This window comes from Pseudonaja textilis, chromosome 2 (assembly GCF_049901715.1).
Source record: "Pseudonaja textilis isolate UNSWEBS1 chromosome 2, rPseTex1.2, whole genome shotgun sequence".
Taxonomy (NCBI): domain Eukaryota; kingdom Metazoa; phylum Chordata; class Lepidosauria; order Squamata; family Elapidae; genus Pseudonaja; species Pseudonaja textilis.
The window spans coordinates 188016835-188029100 of NC_141991.1; the positions used below are offsets into that span (position 1 = coordinate 188016835).

The window sequence follows — 12266 nt, forward strand, 5'->3', positions numbered from 1 at the left end:
AAAAGTGTTTTGGACTGATAAGACAAAAGTAGTAGTTTCACAACTACTATATGGTCCACTATCAGAGGGTTCTGCTCATAATCACCCTGCCCTAAACACTTCCTGGTTAGATTACTCTAAAGCACTCTGCAGGGGCTGTTCTTGAAGAATATTCCAGAAGCTTTGGCTGGTGCAAACATGCAGTGGGGCGGGCATCTAGGCATGCTTCTTGAACACCACATCTCTGCTTTTCTGCCCTGCACTTGTTGTAGTCTGCTTCCAGGTCCAACTCAAGGTGATGATTTTTGACCCGTAACGTTCTGAAGACTTTAAAGTTCAAATGACTTGAAGCATGCAAATCGCTCTCCAAATCACACTTAAAGTATCTACAGGAGAGAAATGTAAAAGTTTTAGAATGGCCTTTATATTTGATTATTATTGAAAATCTGTGGGGAGATCTCCAACCTGGAAAACATGATAGAAGATCTAAGAATATTTCTGAGCTGAAAGAATCCTGCAAGGAAGACTTGGGAAAAAATTCCAAAAGCTAATGCAAATGTTCACCTAATCAAAACATTTAGAAAACTGATATTAATATTAAATATTAATAGAGTGTTCTCTCTCTTTTTTGCATCTGCCATATTCATTTTTTTAATTTTTTTAATCTGTACACAAGTGCTTTTAAGAAGTAAGTGTATACTCTAATTGATGAAGAAACATTGTGGAGAGCTAGTTTGATCTAGAGGATAAGATACCAGATTAGGAACAAGGATTTTATATCTTCTAGTCCCTCCTTAGACATGAGAGTCATTGGATATGAGATGAGAAGCTGATAAATTTTAGAAAGAAAGAAAGAAAGAAAGAAAGAAAGAAAGAAAGAAAGAAAGAAAGAAAGAAAGAAAGAAAGAAAGAAAGAAAGAAAGAAAGAAAGGAGGGAGGGAGGGAGGGAGGGAGGGAGAAAGAAGGGAGGGAGGGAGGGAGGAAGGAAGGAAGGAAGGAAGGAAGGAAGGAAGGAAGGAACGATGATGTTTCCTTGGACCAGTCACTCTTTCTCAGCCCAATCTACTCACAGCTGTTGCTGTTGTTGTTGTGGAAGGGCAGGGAATAGAAGGAAGAAAGAATATTAGGCATGATTTGCTGTGTTGAGTTACATATAAAGAAATAAAGGTGGGATAAAAATCTAATAAATAAAAACCTTGTGGCAGTTGAAAATTATGTGGTTATTGAAACATACAATTGGACATGGAGTGTCTAATGTTTTATGTACAACTGTAACAACTGAGGTCAGAGATCTACAACAGGCTTGTCCAACCTTTCACCTTCCCTGGGCCACATTAGAAGATGAAAATTTGGTTTGGGCCGCACATAAAATAAAATAACAGTAACGATACCTGATCATCCAAAAAAACCATAGAAAACATAGTTAACATATTAAATTTATTTGGAAATGAAGTTAGTGAGATGTTTGACATTGTTTCTCAGCCACCAATGCATCCATATTTGCTTCGATGGAACTTGTTGCAATTCTCAGTGAGTGCTCAAGGTGCTCATCAGATATTTTGGCTCTGACGGCGCCTGCCTTTTCTGTTGCTGCTTGGCGTGGCGCTCGCCTCGCCCCACCTTACTCCTGCCTCTCCTCCTCCTCCTCCTCGCTGGCTCGTCCTCTTGCACGAAGGTTGGGGTGGGCACTGGGCCGCATTATGAGCTGACCTGGGCCGCATGCGGCCCATGGGCCGCGGGTTGGACAAGCCTGATCTAGAATGAAATTTTAATCCACATCATCTTAATTTCAGTGGTAAAGTTAGGAGGGTCCATAAGGTCTTTAGAATGCCTTTGATTGTAGCAGGTGCATTTTTCTAAATCCTAAGAACTAAAAATCCAAATACCTGCATTTGCCTGATCTCTTCCTTTGAGTTGGTGGTACTGCAAAGAAGAGTAAATTCAAGAGTTTCCTTTTTGGGCAACCTGGAAGAGAGGGCTGGATGGATAATTTTGCCTTCTATGAATCCAGAGATCTCGTAGAATGAAATACAGAAAGTCCTCAACTTACAATAGTTCATTTAGTGACCATTCAAAGTTACAATGGCACTGAAAAAAGAACTTATAACCATTTTTCACACTTATGACCCACTTGATCAAAATTCAGATGCTTGAGAGCTGACTCAGATTTATGACAGTGGCAGCATCCTGGGGTCTTGTGATCACCTGTTTGAGGTTGAGTATTGAGGAGACTTGATATTCTGGAAAATATGTTCAGGTATATTTATATTCATATGTGAGAATTCTATCTTCAAGATGTTAATGATTTTAAAACCTCAGTATCATTGTGTTTTTTTTTTTGCTATTGATTTGGTTGTAATAGTTTTTCTGTGCTTTCTGTTAGCTTTCACTGTTTATGAAAATGATAATCTAGACATTAATCTACAACATTGGAATCCCTATGTGGTCAAAATCAGAAAATGTCACGATGAATAAAACATACTTTGACAGACTGTGTAGAAGCAACAATGTCTTTTTCTGAGCCATAAAAATTCATTGTGTGTACGCTCTCTAAATAAGAGTTTAGATATAATCTTTAACTCTTTTTGTTTCTTCAAATTAAAACGACCCCTTGGAAAAGATTCTCTTTCTTGAGGTGCTATTATGCAGTAGATATGCTGTTATTTTTACTCCCTCTGCACATCATTAAAAACATAGAATTGCTCAGTAACATTATCATGCTTTTGTCTTGTCTCTGTTTCTTTGTTTAAAACTACATCCCCTTCATTGACATGAAAATTCTGGTCCCGTTTTTATCAATGAAAACTGATGCATTGGAGATTTGGGGTGGGGGGGGCAATTACAGGAAGGTTGTAATCATTAAGACATGGAGTCAGTTTAATTTCTTAGAATTCTTCCAGAGAGAGCAGCTATGTGATTAGGACAGAATAGATCAACCAACATCTGATGCAGCTCATTGATTCAACATTCCTTAGTATGGCATATGTAAACATCGCAACTGAAAATTATATATAGCTAAATTTGCCATAACCATTGCTTCCTTTGTAGAATTACACTCCTCAAGGCTGCAGTTTCCAAAAACCTGAACTATTACATTTATTTTATCTAACAATATATAACTGATATTTTAGTCTGGGAAAAATTTGCAAGTGGCCTTGTGGGAATTGGTTTGAGCTTTCTTTCTTTCTTTCTTTTCTTCCCCCACTGGATCCATGGCAGGCTAAATTTTACAAGTCAGATTTATATTCCTGTTTCCCCAATAAATCTATGGCTTGCATTTGAACATGCATAAAATAGGAGATATCTATAATATAGTTTTAAACTGATTGTCCCTTGTGTGTGTACCAACCAGAAATGAAATCACTTTGCTTCCTTTGGCTAATGTTCAGTCTGATGTTCTCACTGGATTAGGTTTATTTCAGTCAGGGATTTTTGGATTCCTCTGCAGCTTTAGCTATCTTGGAAAGAAAAAGGGAGGAGGGAGGGATGGATGGAGGGAAGAAGGAAGGAAGGAAGGAAGGAAGGAAGGAAGGAAGGAAGGAAGGAAGGAAGGAAGGAAGGAAGGAAGGAAGGATATACTTGGGCTAGTCCAGGAAAGTGACATAACACTTGTCAAATTTCACCAGCTCCCTAACCACAACCACCACCAATGAAGTAAATTATTTAATATTCCATTAATTAACATGTAAAAAAAAAACACAAGAAAGCAAGACAGTCCCATGCATTCTTTTATTCTTGCATCATTTTTAAGAGGAACAAATGGCAACAACTTTTGACGGGAAGAAACAGTTCAGCATAACTAATCTACTTCAAATTCGGCTGCTAAGTGGACCAACAAATTTACAGTATGTACATTTCAAATCTTCTGGTGTGGAAATATGTCCTCAAAGCAGAACAGATTAGCACCAAACCTCACATAATATCATAGAATCATAAAATGTCTTGATCCAAAGGATCTTTTAAAAAATCATCTAGTTCACATTCCAGACCATTGCAGACATCTCTTGTTCTGTAAGAAACCCTGTAGAAGTTGAGTTACATCTTTTATTAATGCACTATGCGCATGCATGTATGTGTATGTTTGTATTTCTCAAAAGAGGTTTTTGTAAGTAAGTGTGGAGATAGTAATGCCGGCAATCAAAATTTTAATGAATATACATAAACAATTGAAACAGCCTGGAGATTTATTCAACTATTTATTTACTTACTTGCTGTACAGATAAGACTAACACATGAGCCAGTTCCACTAATAGTAAAATGAGCTGGTATTACTATTATCTGCCATGTTCAAGGTAGAAAGCAATGCCATACTTATTGAATTAGGCAGTTATTGACTAAATGAGCTGAGAATTAAATCATCATTTTCATGCCTCACAATTCATCAAACTGAAATGAGAAATACATCTTGAAAGAAGTAGCTATCAGTTATGCTTGCAATGTTTTTGAATTTGAAAGTAAGAAAGAGGAATAATAATTTTGAAAAGACTAAATGGTGAAATAGACATTCTTATAACACCACTGAATTCTGTGAGAACCTCTGGAAGGAAAGAGCAGACCTGTGATAGATAGAAAGAGATCCAAGAAGTGAATTAGGGTGAGCTCACAGTTGCACAAATGTCCCTCTTAATCCAAATTGCCATCAGCTAGAAATTCAACATAGTTGTGTGTAAGCATCACATGATACTGCATACTGTGAGCAGTAGTACTGTATTTAAATAATTCGTTATTTTCAAATTATGTCAGGAAGACAGAGAGAACTAAATAGCTATTAAGGTTTTTTTTTTTTTACTTTTGCCCTTGTAGGCCTATAATACATGTCAAAAGGATTGCCCTATTTTTTAGCTGCTCTCTGAGGAAACATTATCTCTGGGAATAACAAAAATGGGGTCAGCACTTACTTCTGGTATTCAGTGACCTCAGAAGTAAAATACTATACATATTCCAGAGCTCCATTCACAAGGGTATTCCGGTACAGCTCTCATTTACATTTCCTATCTAAACTATGCATGCGTGGCACTTGATAAAGAAATGTCCTATGCGGGCACATCTTTTAATTACATCTCCGAAAATAAATATCCTGGGATGCCGTCTTAAAATAGACTCCTCTCAAGTAATCCCACAGAATAGGAGTGTATTATATGAAATCGAACATCTACTGAGAACTGGGAATTAGAGGGTTTATATGTGTAACTAAACAAAAAAAAAAAATTGTCATTCCAGGGAAGTGATTTACATTGCAGTTGCTCAGGGTGAGGATTGCAGACTATACGGAAAATCAAAATTTAACAAGTGCAGAGTCTAGGACACTTAGTTTCAAAAATTCATTCAGCTGTACAGTGTAAGCAGCCTATGTTATCTCAGGACCAGTGGTGGGTCAACTGGTTCACACCACTTCAGCCAGTTAAATTGCTAGGTAGCCCCTTCCTGCCCCTCCCCACCCTGCCTCTTCCAGGACTCTCCACCCTGTTTTGGCTCTGAGGTAAGTGCAGGGAGGCCTACTAGGCTGAAAACGGGGCACAGGGAAGGTGCAGTGTGGCCCCCATGGCCCGCTTTTGCTCAGGTGGCTGCAGGGAGGCCTACTAGGCCCCAAAAGGCCTCCTAGGTCCAAAATGCAGCCCGGGGGCCAGTGCCCCCCTATGGCCCATTTTTGCTCCCAGGGGGGTGCAAGAGGCCGAGTGCTGCCTGTCACACCCCTGGCCGTGCCCACCATGGCCATGCCTACCCAGCCAAGTCATTAGGACAGAGAACTGGTTGTTAAATTATTGGAGAAATTACTCCCTTTTATGCAAATAAAGTAGGAGCAACAGGGGCCTTGAAGACCAGCTTGGTCCAACATAGCATGGCCTGAGTAGTCATATGCCATAATTTATGCTTCTCATTTAAAAAAAGGGGTGAGTTGTTTCTAGGAGCATTGGTTAATTTACTGTTGCATGATTTGGGAAGCCTGGTCTCCAAGAACATTGATTTCCTTGGCTGTCTGAAGCTGCTTGGGATATTTTTCTAATCTTTAAAGAATGGCTTTTTGGGTCAAGGGTCCCAACATGAATGCATTCTGTATCCTTGGAGAGAGAAGGAGTGAAGAAAGTCTGGATTTGACTGGTAAAATGGGACCAGTATTATGACAAAGAGTTATGTTTCCATGTAACCTGAGCTATCTGTCATGGGAAATACACTGGTGCCTATATTTCTGAATCTAGATTGCAATGGTAATTTATCCACACTGGCCTCAGAGTTTTGTGCAAAGTTCCCAACTCAGAAAACACAATAGCGTACAGATCAAACTTTCATACAAAACTTATATTCACCTTTGCCAAATAAGGAACATCTCTTTAATGTGCATTTATGTTCATACATTTAAAGAAGCTGACCGAAATGGTTAAAAACAATAGGCACTTTTTCATTTTACAAAAAAGAAGAAAGTGATTAAAACAATTGTGGGCAGAAAGCTTGAAAACCTGCCTGTGATTGGATATCCTTCTTTGACTCTGAAAGAAATAATAACCTTAATATTTTGTGATGGTACTAATATGGCCAAATACATTTAGAATAAAATATATTTTATTTCATTTTCATTCTGGTTATTTTAGGGTCTCAGCAGGACTCCTGTTTGACATAAGCATAGCAGTCAAAACTGTATTAGCTTTACAGATTGTGTACATGACCAATGTCATCTCTTCTCGGTGAACAGGGAGTTGGTTTGCATGAAGACTGATGGAAGTTCTGTTCTTCCTCTTATCTAAGTCCAACTGCCTCACTCAAAATAATCCTCTTGCAGTTTTCACAGCTTCCCAAGCATCAATCTTTTCTCCCCCCCTCCCACCAATAAAAATAAAATTGTTTCCAGAATCCAACAGCTGGAACTTGCTGGTTGAAGGAAAGAACAGGAAGACAATGTGTTCAGAGATTACAGAACAAGCTGAGAGGGAAAATTTATGCAGTTCCATAAATTTATCGAGCCAGAAAATAGATTGGGGGTGCACAGAGGAAATAATGTGCCAGTCAACACTAGGTTTCCAAGGCACAAAGCTTCAGTGACTGATGAGCAGTTGCTGGCCCTCATCTCCCATGTAACTTCTAGCTCTTACACATGATCAAGGTGTAAAAACTGGGCCAGATGTTCCAAAGAGACATGGCCTATCAATGCTTTTGTCATGATGTTCCCAACAAGAGCGGCCAAGGGACACTGTGATAATACATGTAGCAGTGAAGTGCAAGGAAGGAGGGTGCAAAGGAGAAAGCCGTTTTATACATTTCCCATGGGCCTGACAGAACTATGGCTGTAATATGGATTTTGGAATTGTCTCCTCTCGTAGCTAATCCATCTGTTCTTGCTTTGAAAAACCTTATTACACGTATTTCATCAAATACCTAAATTTAGGCTGGCTGCATTTCTATATCTTTATTATAGAAGTTGGCAGCTTAGTACTACCAAATCAATAAATCTATCTCTTGGAAGATTTGTGGACCACTGAAGTACTACAAACATTTATTCTATGGTGAGAACATAGCAATTTACAAGTAAAAGTGCAGTCATATTTCATTAGTTTTTGTATTTTTTTTAAAAAAAGAATGATGTGCTGAGCCTTCCCCCCTTCTGTAATTTGATCTGTAATTAATGGTTTTGTTTATTTTCAATAGTGATGAAGATATATATATTTTTAACAAGCAAAAATATCTCTAGTAACAGTTTGCAAATAGTCCCAAAGGCAGCCGAAGTACCTTTCCCACTGTGTTTGGAAAATTGCCTGCTTTGACTATGACATGCAATAATTAAAAGATACTCGGTTGTGTTCAAAGTATCTCTTTCATTATATCACTTGACACATATTTTAGCTCTGACAAAAGAAATACAACTCAGAGAGTAAAAGTAAACAGAAAGGAGATTAAAGGAACCCAAGTTTAAATTTAACAACGTCTCAACTTTATTACATAACAGGTTAACAAGGAGTTAGAGATGATCATTGAGCTGAATAGGGTAGCCATATTCAGCCTCTATAAAGAAAAGGAGCATCCTCCATTCAATCTATCCCTTAAATAATTAACATTGAAGCATCTAAACATCAGTGTCTCATGAATGATCAAAGTCTTTGGGGAAGACTTTTCCATGCTAAAACTATACATTTCCAGAGGTATACTTTGAAAGAGAATTATCTGCCTTTGGAATGTCACTTAGGATGATATTAGGTCAATGTATTACTTGATAAGAGGAGATTCGAGCAAGTTCAGCACCATTGCACCCTATAGTAACACCATAAGAATGTGGGGATATTAGACATGGACTCAGCCTCTTAATGTCTTGTTGTGCTCAGAAGCAGGACAACTCAGAGAATCCAAACATACATTAGCTTCATAGCTGATTTTGGCTAATCTTAAACTGGGTTGCTAATCAGATCTGATTAGTACTTGGATGGGAAATCCCAGAGCTCTAAACTAGACTGTGAAAATGGCAAGGCACTTATGCATTGCTACTAATAAAGCAAAACTATACAATTAGAGTTTTGAGTTCAACCCCAGGACATTCAAGGTGTATACACATTTCTTCTTCTTCTCCCATAAAAGATCATCAAGAAACCTAGCATATACAAAGAATTTGGCGAAAGCTGGGGATAGCCATTGTCAAAAATTAGAGATACTTAAGAAGACACTGCTAATTCTCTGGTTTTTCAGGACAAATTATATGATTTTGCCTTAACAATTTCCTCTTATCATTTACTTTGGGATTTGGAAACGATGTGTGTGAGCAGCTTTGTGCAAGAGAAAAAGAAATAAATGACACCATAAGATGTCTGTGCGAAAGGATATACTGTACAATAGTAGGAAACAACATGGCCATTGCTAAATGGAATTGAAAATGAGGGAGTGGACAAACTCCAGCCAACTACTTTTCCAGCAGATTTTCATTGTAACAGTGTGGAAGACAGAAATTACCACCTGAAACAAGAACATATTGTTTCCCTCCTGGAATCCAGAGTTGTGTTTACTTAGGACGGATGATTGAACAGTCTCATCTCGCCCGAATTAAAGAATTTGTTTTATAAAAAGGGAGGTGACAGCAAGCATGGGTCTGGGTGTGTCAAGGAAAGAGTAAGGCTATGAGGACACCAGACACTTAGTAAAAACGAGACTTCAGCCCAAAGGCAAGATCCTCAGCAATAGCCTTCAGACAGCAAGCAAGAAGTTCAATTCTCAGAGCTCTAAGACTGCTGAGAGACAGAGATGTCATGGTCCAAAAACCAAGAGAGACATACAGAAGTTCTTTTAATTATAGTGCTGCAAGAACAAACTTGAAGAGAGGTATTAAGCAAGCTAAGGCCGAATATAAGAGGAGAATTGAAGACTGCTTTCTCAGTAATAACATGAGGCAGGTTTGGCAGGGGTTCAACAACTAACGAACTATAAAGCAAAAAGGTCTCTTTGGATGGTAGTGCGGTGGTGGTTGAGGAGTTGAACAATTTTTTGCTCGATTTGAGATCCATCAAACTGAAACTGTCCCTTTGCCATCATTTACTCAGCAGAGCCTCCTTCATTGTGAATGAGCAGGATGTGAGGCAGACAATGAAGGCGGTTAATTCCAGAAAGTCAGCTGGGCCCGACTCAATTCCTGGTCGTGTGGTAAAAGATTGTGCTGATCAGCTAGCTGGGGTGTGGACTGAAATTTTTAATCGATCCTTGACACAAAGTGTGGTTCCTGTGTGTCTCAAGGCTTCCACCATCGTTCCACTGCCTAAAAAGTTGCCCACAAATGGTCCTAGCGACTATAGGCGGTGGCACTAACTTCTATCTTAATGAAGTGCTTTGAGAAGCTAGTTCGAAATTATATTATCTCCTGCCTTCCTGATTCCTTTGATGGGCTTCAGTTTGCTTACAAAGAAAATAGATCAACCGAGGATGCAATTATTACTGTGCTTCACATGGCCTTATCCCATTTGGAAACACCGGGAATTATGTAAGAATGTTGTTCGCAGATTTTAGTTCTGCTTTCAATACCATCATACCGCACAGATTAATAGCCAAGCTCAAAGATCTAGATTTTCCAGATTCTATTTGTTTATGGATATTGGATTTTTTAACAAATCGTCCACAAAGAGTTAAACTGAATGATTATATTTCTACTGTCAAGACACTTAGCATTGGCACTCCAGAAAGTTGTGTCCTTAGTCCACTACTGTTCTCCATTTATTCATCAGATTGCACAAATAAACATCCCAACAATAAGATAATAAAATTTGCAGACGATACTACGCTTGTAGGACTTATTTCTGGGGATGATGAGTCTGCATATCGGGATGAGGTATTACAGCTATCCCACTGGTGCAAAAATAATAATCTTCTATTTAACATTAAGAAGACCAAGGAGGTTATAGTGGACTATAGGAAAAAAAGAGCAGACATTCAGCCACTGTATATAGAGGGAGTTCGTGTGGAACAGGTGGTTGAATGTAAGTATCTCGGGACCATCATTACAAATGACCTGACCTGGAGTGCAAACACCGCTGCTTTAATTAAGAAGGCACAACAACGGTTGTATTTACTAAGGATTCTTGGAAACAACAACTGGCTGAGAGTCTACTGACTACCTTCTATTGGAGTTCAATTGAGAGTATATTATCCTACTGTCTCTGTGTATGGTTCTCGAGCTGCACAGTGGCAGAGAAAAAGGCAATTCAGAGGGTGATTAAGATGGCCCAAAACATCATTGGCTGCTCACTCCCCTCTTTGGAAGAACGGTATAGGAATAGATGTAAGAGGAAGATATTTAATATATTGAATGACTCCTCTCATCCGGGACATCAGCTCTTTGAACTATTACCATCGAGAAGGAGATTCAGGGTATTAAGAACAAGGACGACTAGATTTAAGAACAGTTTTTATCCAAGTGCAGTTTTGAGTTTGAATGCAGGGTCATAAGATTTTGTGGACTTTAATGGCTGAGAGTAATGGGGTATTTACATTTTTTAATTGTATAGAGATTATTGTATGGTCTGTTGTGTTTAATTTTATTTTTCTTTCAATGGTGTTGTCCAGTTTTACTTGTGGAAGAGCACCTCATTTCGTTGCACCCGCTTGCGAGTGTAATGACAAATAAATTCTTATGTCTTATGTCTTAAGCAGTTTCCTTATTGTTCCTTACCCACAGACAGAACTCTTTCTCAACTAAAGCAAACTACTTACACCATTAAGCATATACTCTGAGAACTCTTGGGGGGGAGCTGTTCTGACTCTCTTCCTCCTACTCAAATGATCCCAACTTCACTGTCTTTTGCTCCTCTGGAATGCAGCCCCTCCCTCTGGGAGTCCAGATTACATTTACCACAGAGTTGAGAGACAAGGGAGGGAAAGACCCCGACTAGCATCAGCAAAACCAAGCAAGCTTCCAAACTAAACCAGGCCTTTTTAAAAGTCCATTGACAAATCCATAAAGTAGTGAAAAGGATTTTCACATACAAATAGATTGAGATTGGCTGTAAGAGCTGAAGAACCGGGCAAAGGTGGAAGATGTAAAAACAAAGAGCAAAAAAATAGTTAAGTTTTTTTTAATTACATGGGACTTATAAAAATGAAGGATAATGATTAGCATATTAATATTTTTGACAGGTGGATAGAAGTCAGTTGTCAGTTGTTATGACTTGGCTTTTTCTGTAATATCAAAAATAAAAATAGAGAAATCAAAATCAAAGAGAAAAGAATGAGATATAAATCTTCAGGCAAAAGAACCTCAGGGAGTTTTACAAGCGTTGACTTCCCCCAAATTGAGAGTGTTCTGTAGTCCTGCACTCTTATTTGCAATAAGCTCATTGAATTCAATGGAACTTGCATTTTCTGAATAAGTTGCTATTGGGATTGTACTGCTAGGCAATTATTTTCCTGTTCAAAATTGGAAACGGGCTGAAACAGATGAAATTGGATTGAAAGAGCTGGATTTCAGTCACTGGGTCTAAATGCCTACTCAGTGCAGAAATCCAAATTAAGGAATCCTTAATAGGCAGCCATCTATTTTTGCTTCAATTATTGAGTGGGATGGAACTCTCAGGTCCCTGGATAATTGGTTCCACTGTTTCATTTTTCAAAGTTTCAACTGGACTCCGATTTCGTCAAGTTCTTATTCATTCTCTTTTACTTTGGCTTATAGAGAAGAAAACATGGTCTTCTTCTTCTTCTTCTGGGAGCCACGTATTCAGGCAATTCAAGGACTGCCTGATATATACCCTGACAGTTTTCTGTAGACTTTTTTGAAGTTGCCAGATCAACAAAGGGGGAGAAGTCTTGGCCTGGCAAGACTTACTTAT

General features: G+C 38.5%; 1 protein-coding gene across 1 annotated transcript in view; it reads left to right on the plus strand.

The window, feature by feature from the left end:
* Positions 1-12266, plus strand: part of PTPRD (protein tyrosine phosphatase receptor type D) — a 1248962-nt gene that overhangs the window by 785088 nt on the left and 451608 nt on the right. The window lies entirely within an intron of this gene.